The following is a 10,895-nucleotide window of genomic DNA, read 5'->3' as shown; positions in this document are numbered from 1 at the left end:
TGGAGATTCTGGTGGATTCAATTCTACGAGAGAGATCAGAGAAGTGAGTTCTGGACCATGTCTTCAAGGTGTACTTTAGGGCCTTAAGCTTCTGACATAGAATAGAAACAAGATTGCCAAGCAAGTTGAGATTCCAAGCTTGCTTTACAGTGTCCAAGTATGAAGGATGGAGAGTCCATGCGTTAGCAAATCTGAAAGGTAAAATGCTTTTTGTGCTTGGATACCAAGATAGAACTAAGGGAGTATGATCAGAGACTCCCTGATGCTTAAAATCAATTGCTGAAGCCGGGAAGACAGAACTGCTGAGGCTTAAATCAATTGATTTAGTTAAAGTGGACGTTGGGCTTAAATAAATTATATACCAAACCAAACCAAAACAAATTACATGTGGAAAACTAAATTATACAAAAAAAAACATCACAAAATATATAATAGAAAATGAAAAAAAAAAATAACAGTAAACCAATAATAACAAATATTTTAAAATATATATATATATAATACTTCATGAAACTAACGTCAAAGAACAATTAACGGGAAACAGAAAACATAAAACTATATGCAAATGCATCGAACTAACCTCAAATAATATTTAACGGGAAATCGAAAATTGGATGCACATGCAAGTATTAAACTAATCTTAAAAAGTAATTAATGGACAATCGGAATATGGATACAACTACATTAAACTAACCTCAAAGAATAATTAACGGGAAATCAAAACTTGGATGTAAATACATCGAACTAACATCAAAAAATAATTGTTGGAAAATCGAAAATTGGATGCAAATGCATTGAACTAACCCTCAGAGATTAAATTAATGGGAAATCGGAAAATGGATGCAACTGTATTGAACTAACCTAAAAAAAATTAACTATAAATTGGAAACAGGATGCAAATACGTGAAACTAATCATAAAAAATAATTAACGAAAAATTGGAAACCGGATGCAACTACATTGAACTAATTTCAAAAAATAAATTGGATGCAAATGCATTGAACTAACCTTAAGAAATAATTAACGGCAAATCAGAAACTGGATGCAAATTCATTGAACTAACCTCAAACAATAATTAACGGGAAATCAGAAAATAGATACAAATGCAACCTCATCGAATAACAAACGAGAAATCGGAAACTTGATGCAAATGCATTAAACTAATATCAAATAATGATTAACGGAAAATCGAAAACTGGATGCAAATGCATTGAACTGACCTCAAAGAACAATTAACAGGAAATTGGAAATTGGTTGCAAATGCATTGAACTAACTGCAAAGAATAATTAACAAGAAATCGGAAACTAGATGCAACTGCATTGAACTAACCTCAAAAAATAAATAACAGAAAATCAAAAACTGGATGCAAATACATTAAACTAACCTTAAAATATAGTTGTGTTATATATTGTGGGAATGTCTCGATAAGTATATATAGTTTTGCATTTAAAACGGTGTTTATCTTATCTTTTTTCTTATGATTGGGAACACCTTGCTATTTGAGTAGCTTCAATATGAACTTCGTCTTATTAGACAATCTCATAAACCTTCGATCAAATTTCTATTATTAAATAACAAAATGAAGTTGAAAGGTTTTATCAATGACGAGTTATTTTTTTTTACTAGAGAGTACGTGGGGTTTTCATGTTATAAGAAATTTGGATGAGTGATCAATACAATATTTGTATATAATAGTTCTGCATATATAGTTGCATATATTTTTCAGAATAATTAATGTGACAGGACCCGTTCGTAGATAATCTTTGAAGATCCCACATAGTGAGTCAGGTATAATTTAAAGAATAATTAACGGAAAATTGAGAACTAGATAATCTTTGATGATCCCATATAGTAAATCAAGTATAATTTATTTTTATGTCATGTTTGCAAAGACACTACAGATGGATCAGTAGAAAGTTGGTATTACACACCACATTGGATAATTAAAAGAAAATTAAAAACTGGATTCAAATAGAATGAATTGAGCTCAAAAATCAAGTAATTAATGGGAAATCGTAAACTTTATACAAATACAATAAACTAAACTCAAAAAGTAATTAACTAGAAATCGGAAATTGACTGCAACTGCATTAAACTAACGTCAGAGAATAACTAATGGGAAATTAGAGTGTTTTTGTCTTGACATATTTGTGAGAACCTACTTAAGGACGCTATTCTAAAGTTTCAGAAACGGACCTGTTATTGCATTTCATAGCATAGTTCATTATATATATATGTTTATCCGTAGATGATTAGTTATTATGCACGTATTAGCTTAGATTTCGAATTGATTATTCTGTATTCATTGCTAGTGAGATGTATAGATATTTGAGAATAAATAAGGAAACAGTAAATTTATTTCTTAGTCGTTGTAGTATAAATAAAGTTTGTGAGTACCTTTACTGGAAAACTCTCACAAGACTATAACTCGTCCACTAGGGAATTCCTAGTGGTTTAAGGCATTAATGCATATGATCAATGCAATCACACTCGGCGAAACGAGATTAGTTAGAACTCCATTTTTGGTCACTTATTTTAATTTCTAATATTTGCTTGAGGACAAGCAAAATGCTGTTTGGGAGTGGTTTGATAAGAGCCCAAAACTGTAGTTTTAACCCCTTAATATGTTTGGGGGTGGTTTTATAAGAGTCCAAAACTGTAGTTTTAACCCCTTAATAATATTACATTTAGACCAATTATGTGTATAATAAATAAGAGTTAGTGTTGTTTACGTGCTCTTGTGTATTTCAAGTCTTGGAGTCAAATATGTGAAGAAATATGTCACTTTTGCAAGAGAAAGGAGCAAAGATTGGTTACTAAGACCCCTATGATTAAAGCCTAAGTTTCAAGGAGAAAAAGCCTTTTGAAAACCCAGTCAAAGCTGAAAAGTCAAAGTCAACGTGGGCAGAAATAGAGCAGAAAAGTCAATAGAACTTCCGCAGGCCGTATCTTTAGACTCATACCGCAGAATTGGGCCTACTATATGTCAAAATGATCGGCTCGGAAAGAGATTTCTAATGGTTGAGGCCTTTATCAAATCAGATAAATAAAAGTAGACAAAACAGCTGTTGCAGTAATTTTCAGCAGAGAAACCCTTTTTGGACTTAAGTAATTAGGTTTTGGGCTTGATTTAATGGCCCAAAACATAGCTCCAAAACCCATGCACGAAATTGTAAACCTAGCCCTCTCCTATATAAAGAAGACTAAGACTAAACTCAAGAGAATCCCCTTTTTAGTTAATAAATTAGATAATAAATTAGTCTTCCTCTTTAGTTAAACCATAATTATTGTTTTATTAGCCTAATCACCATTAATAAAGCCAAGTTATTTATATTGTTTCAATTATGTCTATTCTTCTTCTTATTCTTTTAATTATGAAAGTCTCATGATTCATAGCTAAACCTCCATTAGAGGGGTTTGATAAAGCCTTGATGAAGACTTGATGTGTTGGTGTAGAATAAGTTGTAGTAATCTATTCCACACTAGAAGGTAGTTAATTCACCATGAGAATGGGTTTAAATTGTCTCTCATACTAATTATTAGTTTGTAGAGATTGCCATGAATAATTAGGGATTAAAAAGACACAACCTTTATGTGAAAATATAAAGATTAGAATTACAACAATTCTATGCTAGCCTATTAAGTTTTAATCAAGGTGAAATCAAATCCCCCTAATACCTCTCCTCTCATTCACATCTTATAATCAAATTGCCATAGTATAAATTAGCATATCGTAATGAGCTATTTTCACTATATTAGTATAATTTAATCAAATGCTCTTATTGATATTATAGAATTGTTAATTTAGTGAAATTATTACGCCTAAAAAACTAGGAGTAGAACGAATTCTTTACTCCACCATATCGCATGATAAACGAGAGTAGAACTTTGATCAAAAGAGTAGAATAACTAGCTTTCTTATTCCTGACATAAATAATTATTCATAGGATAGAAACGTGGCTTTTTACTTTTATCACTCGTATATTCTGTTTCTTTGGACAGGGTCTTTTGTTTTTGTTCTAAGTTGTTCAAGCAACACACGAACACTTCTCAATTAGACAGTGAAGGGTATTGTGACTGGCATAACCTAAGTAGAAGGCTTTCAGAGCATCAATCATCTCCAGAGCATCTTCTTTATTGGAATAGTTGGTATGAACTAATGAAGAGATTTGACAAGAATAAAACAATTGACAAAAAATTGCAAGAAGAAATCAACAAAGAGAGAGAACATTGGCGGCAAGTGTTACTATGAATACTTGCTTTAGTGAAAGCACTTGCTAAAGGTAATTTGGCTTTTCGTGGGAAGAATGAGAAGATTTATGATGAGAATAATGAGATTTTTTTTAAGTTTAATCGAAATGATTGCTGAATTTGATCCAATACTGAAAGAGCACATTCGGTGCATTCAAAGTAAAGAAATCCATTATCATTATCTTAGCCACAAGATCCAAAATGAGTCGATAGAGTTGTTAGCAAGTGAGGTGAAGAAAGCCATTGTCCAGAAAATCAAAGAAGCCGTGTACTTTTCAAGAATACTTGATTGTACACCGGATATTAGTCATGAAGAGCAAATGTCGCTTGTGATTCGATTTGTAGATGTTACATCAAGTTGCCCAAAGGTTGAAGAGTTTTTTTTAGGATTTTTGAAGGTGAATGACACATAAGGACTAGGCCTCTTTGATACACTCAAAAATATTTAGAACACTCTTGACCTTGATATGGGTGATATAATAGGGCAGGGTTATGACAATGGATCTAATATGAAAGGAAAACTCAAAGGATTTCAAAGTAGACTACTTGAAATAAACCCTAGAGCCTTATAAACCCCATGTGGTTGTCATAGGCTGAATCTTGCTCTTTGTGATATGGCTAGCTCTTGTTCAAGAGCTATATCTTTTTTTGGAGTGGTTCAGCGAATCTATTCATTATTTTTGTCTTCCACAAAGAGGTGGAAAGTGTTTAAAGATCATGTGAAAGATGTGAAGCCCAAGTCAGGTCTCTCACTAAAAGTCGTTGTCAGCAACACGCTGGGAGAGTCGCGTAGACAGTGTTCGTGCAGTTAGACATCAAGCTCCAAAAATAAGAGATGCGTTGGTTTACTTGGCTAAAAACAGTGACGATCATAAAACAAAGAGTGAAACTGAGTCACTAGCGATACATGAAATTAAGAGTTTTGAGTTTTTGCTTGCCATGGTAATTTGGGATTATTTACTTTTTGTTGTTAACTATGTTAGCAAAAACTTTCAAACTGAAGACATGCAGATCGATGTGGCCATACATGAAATGAAAAGACTTATTTATGTTTTTGAGAAGTATAGAGAAACTGGATTCGAAGCAACCATGACATAAGCTAAGGATATTGCAACTATGATGGAAATTCAACCAGTTTTTCATGAAAGGCAGACCATTCGCAGAAAAAAACAGTTCGACGAGAACGTTAGTGAAGAAGTGACACAATCAACTGAATAATCATTTCGAGGTAACTTCTTCTTATTCATAGTCGACCAAGCTCTTTCTTCATTCAAGAGTAGATTTGAGCAGTTCGAAGTGTATGAGAAATTTTTTAGGTTCTTGTTTGATTTAGAGAAGTTAAAGGTTGCATATATAAATAACTTAAAGACTTCTTGCATTAATCTTGAAGAGTTTTTGAAGCATGACGGTGTTTCTAATATTGACGGGATAGATTTATTTTTAGAGTTAAGAATCATGAGAAAACTTTTACCAAATAACACAAAGAAAGCAATGGACGTGCTAAATTATTTGAAGTCACGGGATAATTGTTTTCAAATGTTTGGGTTGCATACAGAATTTTGTTGACTATACCAGTTACTATCGCATCTGCAGAAAGAAGTTTTTCAAAGCTGAAATTGATCAAATCTTACCTTCGATCGAACATATCTCAAGAAAGATTAAATGGATTAGCTATGTTATCTATTAAAAAGTCTTTAGTAGAAAAACTTGATTATAAAGACTTAATTAGTGATTTTGCAGCTAGAAATGTAAGAAGACTAGCTTTTCAGTAGTGCTTAGTTTTTGTAATTGAACTTTGGTGTGAATTTGTTGATGTTAAGCACACATTTGATTTCGTAAGAGTACGAAGGAATTTGGACTTAATTTTTTATCAAATAAGAAAAAAAAATTGGCTTATGTATTTTTCATCATTTATCGGCAGAGGCCACACTTTAGGATCTCGCCTAGGGCCCCCCAAAACTCAGGGCCGCCCCTGTTTCTAGCCAAGTGGGAGTGTAGCACCTTTCTTTACGCACTAATCCTCTCCAAAGTTCACTTCTCTCCAAGTGCTTGTCACCATTATAGTTGCTCAAGTCTTCAATTTGTTCCATTATGACTTCACCTTCAAATGTACCTAGCTTGTCTGAGTGAAAGACATTTACTGCTGCGGTAGAATCAGATTCCACCCATATATTGCGCCATCCTAACTCGATAGCTTTAGACATGCCCTCAACTATTGCTTGTGATTCTATTGCTCCAAATTATCATCGATATAACCCACGTACACTAGAAAATGGATCCTATTAAATAAACCAATTACATTACAACTAATGATAGCTAGGACATAAGGACATTGGTCCTCTAGTTTTGTTTTGGTTGGTACTAATTGGACTTGAGCATATTTTCCTGTTACCAACAAATAGGTTATGGATTATACAACAAACAAAGTTGTATCGTTGCAACCGTGCAAAATTATCTGATAGATGTTTATTGCAATTGGCAAATTGTGTCAAATTACACGAAAGTGGTACGTCAAATTTGGCAAGGCTGGATGCCTGCATGCCCAAACTTCTTCGGGATTGAGTGATTGACTTTGACGTTTGTCGGTCTCTTTGAAATTTGCGGTATATGTTGATATTCCATGGATCGGCTTGGGGATAATGAACATATATAAGGAGACCTAGGGTTTTCTTTTCAGATTGCAATTTTTTGAAGAAGAAGAATGTTGAATGAAGAAGGCAAAGTAAGAAGGAGAAACGGAAAGACGTCTTGTTTTGGGGATGGTGGTGATTCTTCAAGTAATAGTAGCAAGGGCGAATCAGCTTCTAAAAGGTTCAAAGACCACGAAAAACCGATGAAATATTTCTTTGAAGATGTGAAACAGTGGAGATTTCCCACGAGTGCCCAAAGAAAAGGAAAACCCTTATGGAAAGTCGTCATCGTACATTCTCTTTATGTTTTGATACCGTTCTTTGCTTTCCAATACAATAAATACCCTGAAGAAAATCCTAGTTTCTCTAAACCTGTGGTTGCTGTTGAGTCAAAGCCTGTTATTCCGAAACTTCGAGTTTGGGAAACACAGATGGATCAGAGGGTGGATGGTTTAAAGAAAGGAATAGAGCAAGTTAGAGAAAGATGTATGTTTTTAGAACGTGAGGTTGAGAGAGTATTATTGTCGAAGAAGCAGCAGCAAAACATCAAAACGTGAACAGGAGGGTATGCCGGTATGCTGATAGCCTGATACTATACTTTCTTTTATCACTTATTAGCATTATCATTAATCGATCGTAGTAGTATAGAATGGCCTGTTCATATATGATTATCCGTAATTTAAACTTAGCTTGCTAATTCTTTTAGTCTATTAACTCATTATGAATCAGTTGAGGCGTTCAACTCTACCTAAGATGATGATGCCTAGTACGTCATCTTTTTCCGTTGGTCAGCGTGTTCTTTCAGTTGTTCCTTTAGGTTTCTACCACAACATCAACATGGAATTCATGTCCCCATTACAACCTTGCAGTTTTGGTTAGTAATGGTAATTTTGAGGAAAGTGATCGATATTGACCTAGAATTTAACAACTGAGTGTCTGAGTTGATGAGTAAAAAGAGCCGCTTGAGCTTCCCAGATAAGTGCATAGGCTTTTTCTTAGTGGTTGGTGTTTTCGATCTCATTCCAGTGTTAAGGGAAACAAGGCCATACAGAGGTCGTCATGAGATTGATCACTAAACACTTGGCAACCTATTAGACCTCTTATTCATTTTATACAACCACGACGATAATACTGTTTTAAGATCTCGTCTTCATTTTATCACACCATGGTAGAAAACGCTCTGAAATTGGGATGAAAACGTGATCTATTCCATTTTATCAAATTTAAAAACCGTGCTCTATCAGCTATAATATGTAGTCATATAATTAAGATTGCTGCTTGCTGGTACCAACTTTTCCCCAGTTTTTGATTCTAACACTTGTATAGTCAAGTCAATTAACGTGGTAATCTTTGAGAAAGATATTTGGCACGAACCATAAATCCATAATTATATTTAACAAATTTTTTTTTCGGAACCTAAAGTTGGCTACCAATGAGAGTAGAGACAATGGTTAAGTGTCCCTAGCTCGCTACACCGGTGTGAACATTTTATTTTGCATATGGTGGCAAAATGCCAAACCAGTGTTAAGTTGTGAGAAATTAACACTGCGGTAGCAATATAGGAAAATGGCATACTGCAGTATAGGAAAGTCTGTAAGAAATTAAGTGGCATGCATCTGCCCCCTAGCTCGGCCACAGCCCACATGCACGATTCATGAAGGCAAAGGAGTCATTCGAATCAGAAATAAAACTAGCATCCTTGGGCTAAATATACCAATGATATCAATTATTTTCGATGACTGATTAAAAAGAAACTTTCACATGTAGGCTGTAGCTTGCAAGTAGGAGATTAGTCTAAAAGGAAAACTAAAAGCAAAACAAAACAGCTCTCAAGAGTCATTAACAGTTGGAATAATACTCAAAACTAAAACTGCTACGCTGGTATGTGTTACCAATGAGTATGAGTAAAACAGTATCGATCTCATCCATTTACTTCTCTGTATGCATTTCTAACTTCAAGAACATATTGCCTACTCTGTATGCACACGGCGAGGATAAGGATGGGAGGTTGGCCAGGTCCTGAACTCTTCAATGTGACTAGCATCACTATTATCCTGCAAGTAAACCCACTTCCAATGCACCAGCAAACGCTTCAAGATGGACTCACTGGCCTGCACGAATTTTGAGCTGTAAAAGAAAGTTCTAAAGCAGCTACACAAAAGTAGTAATTGAACAGCAAAGGAAACACTTACTTTAGCGTACAATGCAAAGAAGATAACAGCTCCAACTTTGAACTTTGAATGATGATTGCCACCAAAAATTCCCATATACGCAATTAAGACACCTTCAGTAAATCCACTAGTATCCACATCCAGTTCAGACATTATAGTAGATATGATTGCACATAGCAAAAGTGAGATACAAACTAGGACGACAGTAGACGAATGTGATTCAACCCAACTACTAACTCCATAAACTCCAACACCAAAAAGCCATGTATGATTATGATGATTGTGCACATACTCAGAATTCAACAGTCCTAACAGTTTTCTTAGTATGTCCCCTGAATAATATGCCAACAGAAATCCAACTAGAGGTAGGTACATCCCAAAACCAATCGTCCACAAGAGTTTGATGACAAACATTGAGATGACCATTGCTGATGGATCTGGTGAAATCTTGGTTGGATAAGGCACAAGAGTAATTATGTATCCTGCTAACCAGAACCAGAGGATGAACCTTCCGACTGAACCAACTTCATTTCTGATGTATCGATACGAAATGGCCATCCCTTTCTTCCGGACGAACAAACTAAATGACCAGAAGGTAGAAATTAGTTACATAGACTATCTCATAAAAATAAAAAATAAAAATCCCCATCAGCCTTCAAACCTCCATATATGACTCCAACCAACCAAACATATTTCAATTCAAACAAGGAACGTAATTAAGGAATTGTGTTAAGGTACCTCGGTATATATCAAACATATATATATCATGCCAGGCAATGAACTTTAAGACTACATTCGGTTCCTCATACTTAACAAATAGCTTACTACAAGTATGAACTTCATTCATTTCACATAAACGTACACCAAATAAGCTAGATGAAACCAATATATAAGAGCAAAGTTCTTTACTCATTTTTTTTATTTACATACCCAAACTCATTTTTGCAGCACATTGAATATTAATACAACAAGCAAGTGAAGAAAAAACTTATTTACATCAAAAAGAAAAGAAAGTTTATATAAGTAAACACATGCATTGTATATGAAAACTGAAGCGAGCTTGGGTTTCAAAATAATAACCTGATATATTATTTGCTTTGCTCCTTTTCTTGCTTTCTTCTTCTTCTTCTTGGAATGAAACAGAGAGTGTGTGTGTATTCTTTGCTCTGCTGGGTCTTAAAAGAAAGAGAGTGGTGTGCTAATTGTTTTTTGCTACCTCACTGTTTTTTTTCATTATGATGCACCCTCTCTTAACATAAAGCTCTTTTCATTTTGATTTACTACTTTATGTTATCACGCCATGTGGCAGTAGGGTAAGATTGGGTATGTAGATTCTTGCTACGCTTAGTTGTAACAAATTTCCGCTTCCCACTATCTGGTGTCAGAGAATCAAAATCGTTAGGAAGTTTTAACTACTTTTTTCGTGTGTGCGAAAGGGAAGTTTCTAACATGTGATTTTCTATCCTGACTGAATTAGCCCTGTTGTGAAAAGTAACTCTTTGCGTATTTTTTTCTCTGATAACGAAGTAACACAAGTTTAAATGCAGGGTTATTAGGGACTTTTGAAGCAGAATTACATCTTTGCCTGTAATTCTTTAGAATTATATGCTGTTCATGTAATCCATAAACATCAATGATTCAATACGTGTACCTTACATATACTGTAATACTGTATCTTCGAGCATAAAGCCCAATCACTCGTCCATGTATTCAAACGGCAGTGAAATCAGAACATTGAAAGTTGGACATGTATTGCCTTCAGGTGCATTTTAACATGGGAACTTATCAACATTACAGAGAAAATCTTGTCCATGAATTCAAGCACTATGTACAAGTGTACAGC

The 10,895-nt window shown here is 34.4% G+C and overlaps 1 pseudogene; it reads left to right on the top strand.

The window, feature by feature from the left end:
* The first annotated feature begins 4,358 nt into the window (after window positions 1-4,358).
* On the top strand, window positions 4,359-6,023 carry LOC147507944 (uncharacterized; annotated as a pseudogene).
* Window positions 6,024-10,895: the final 4,872 nt, after the last annotated feature.

The sequence above is a fragment of the Coptis chinensis genome, chromosome 3 (genome assembly GCF_015680905.1).
Source record: "Coptis chinensis isolate HL-2020 chromosome 3, ASM1568090v1, whole genome shotgun sequence".
NCBI lineage: Eukaryota > Viridiplantae > Streptophyta > Magnoliopsida > Ranunculales > Ranunculaceae > Coptis > Coptis chinensis.
Note: the sequence above shows the minus strand (reverse complement) of the source record. Positions and strands in the feature narration are given on the sequence as shown.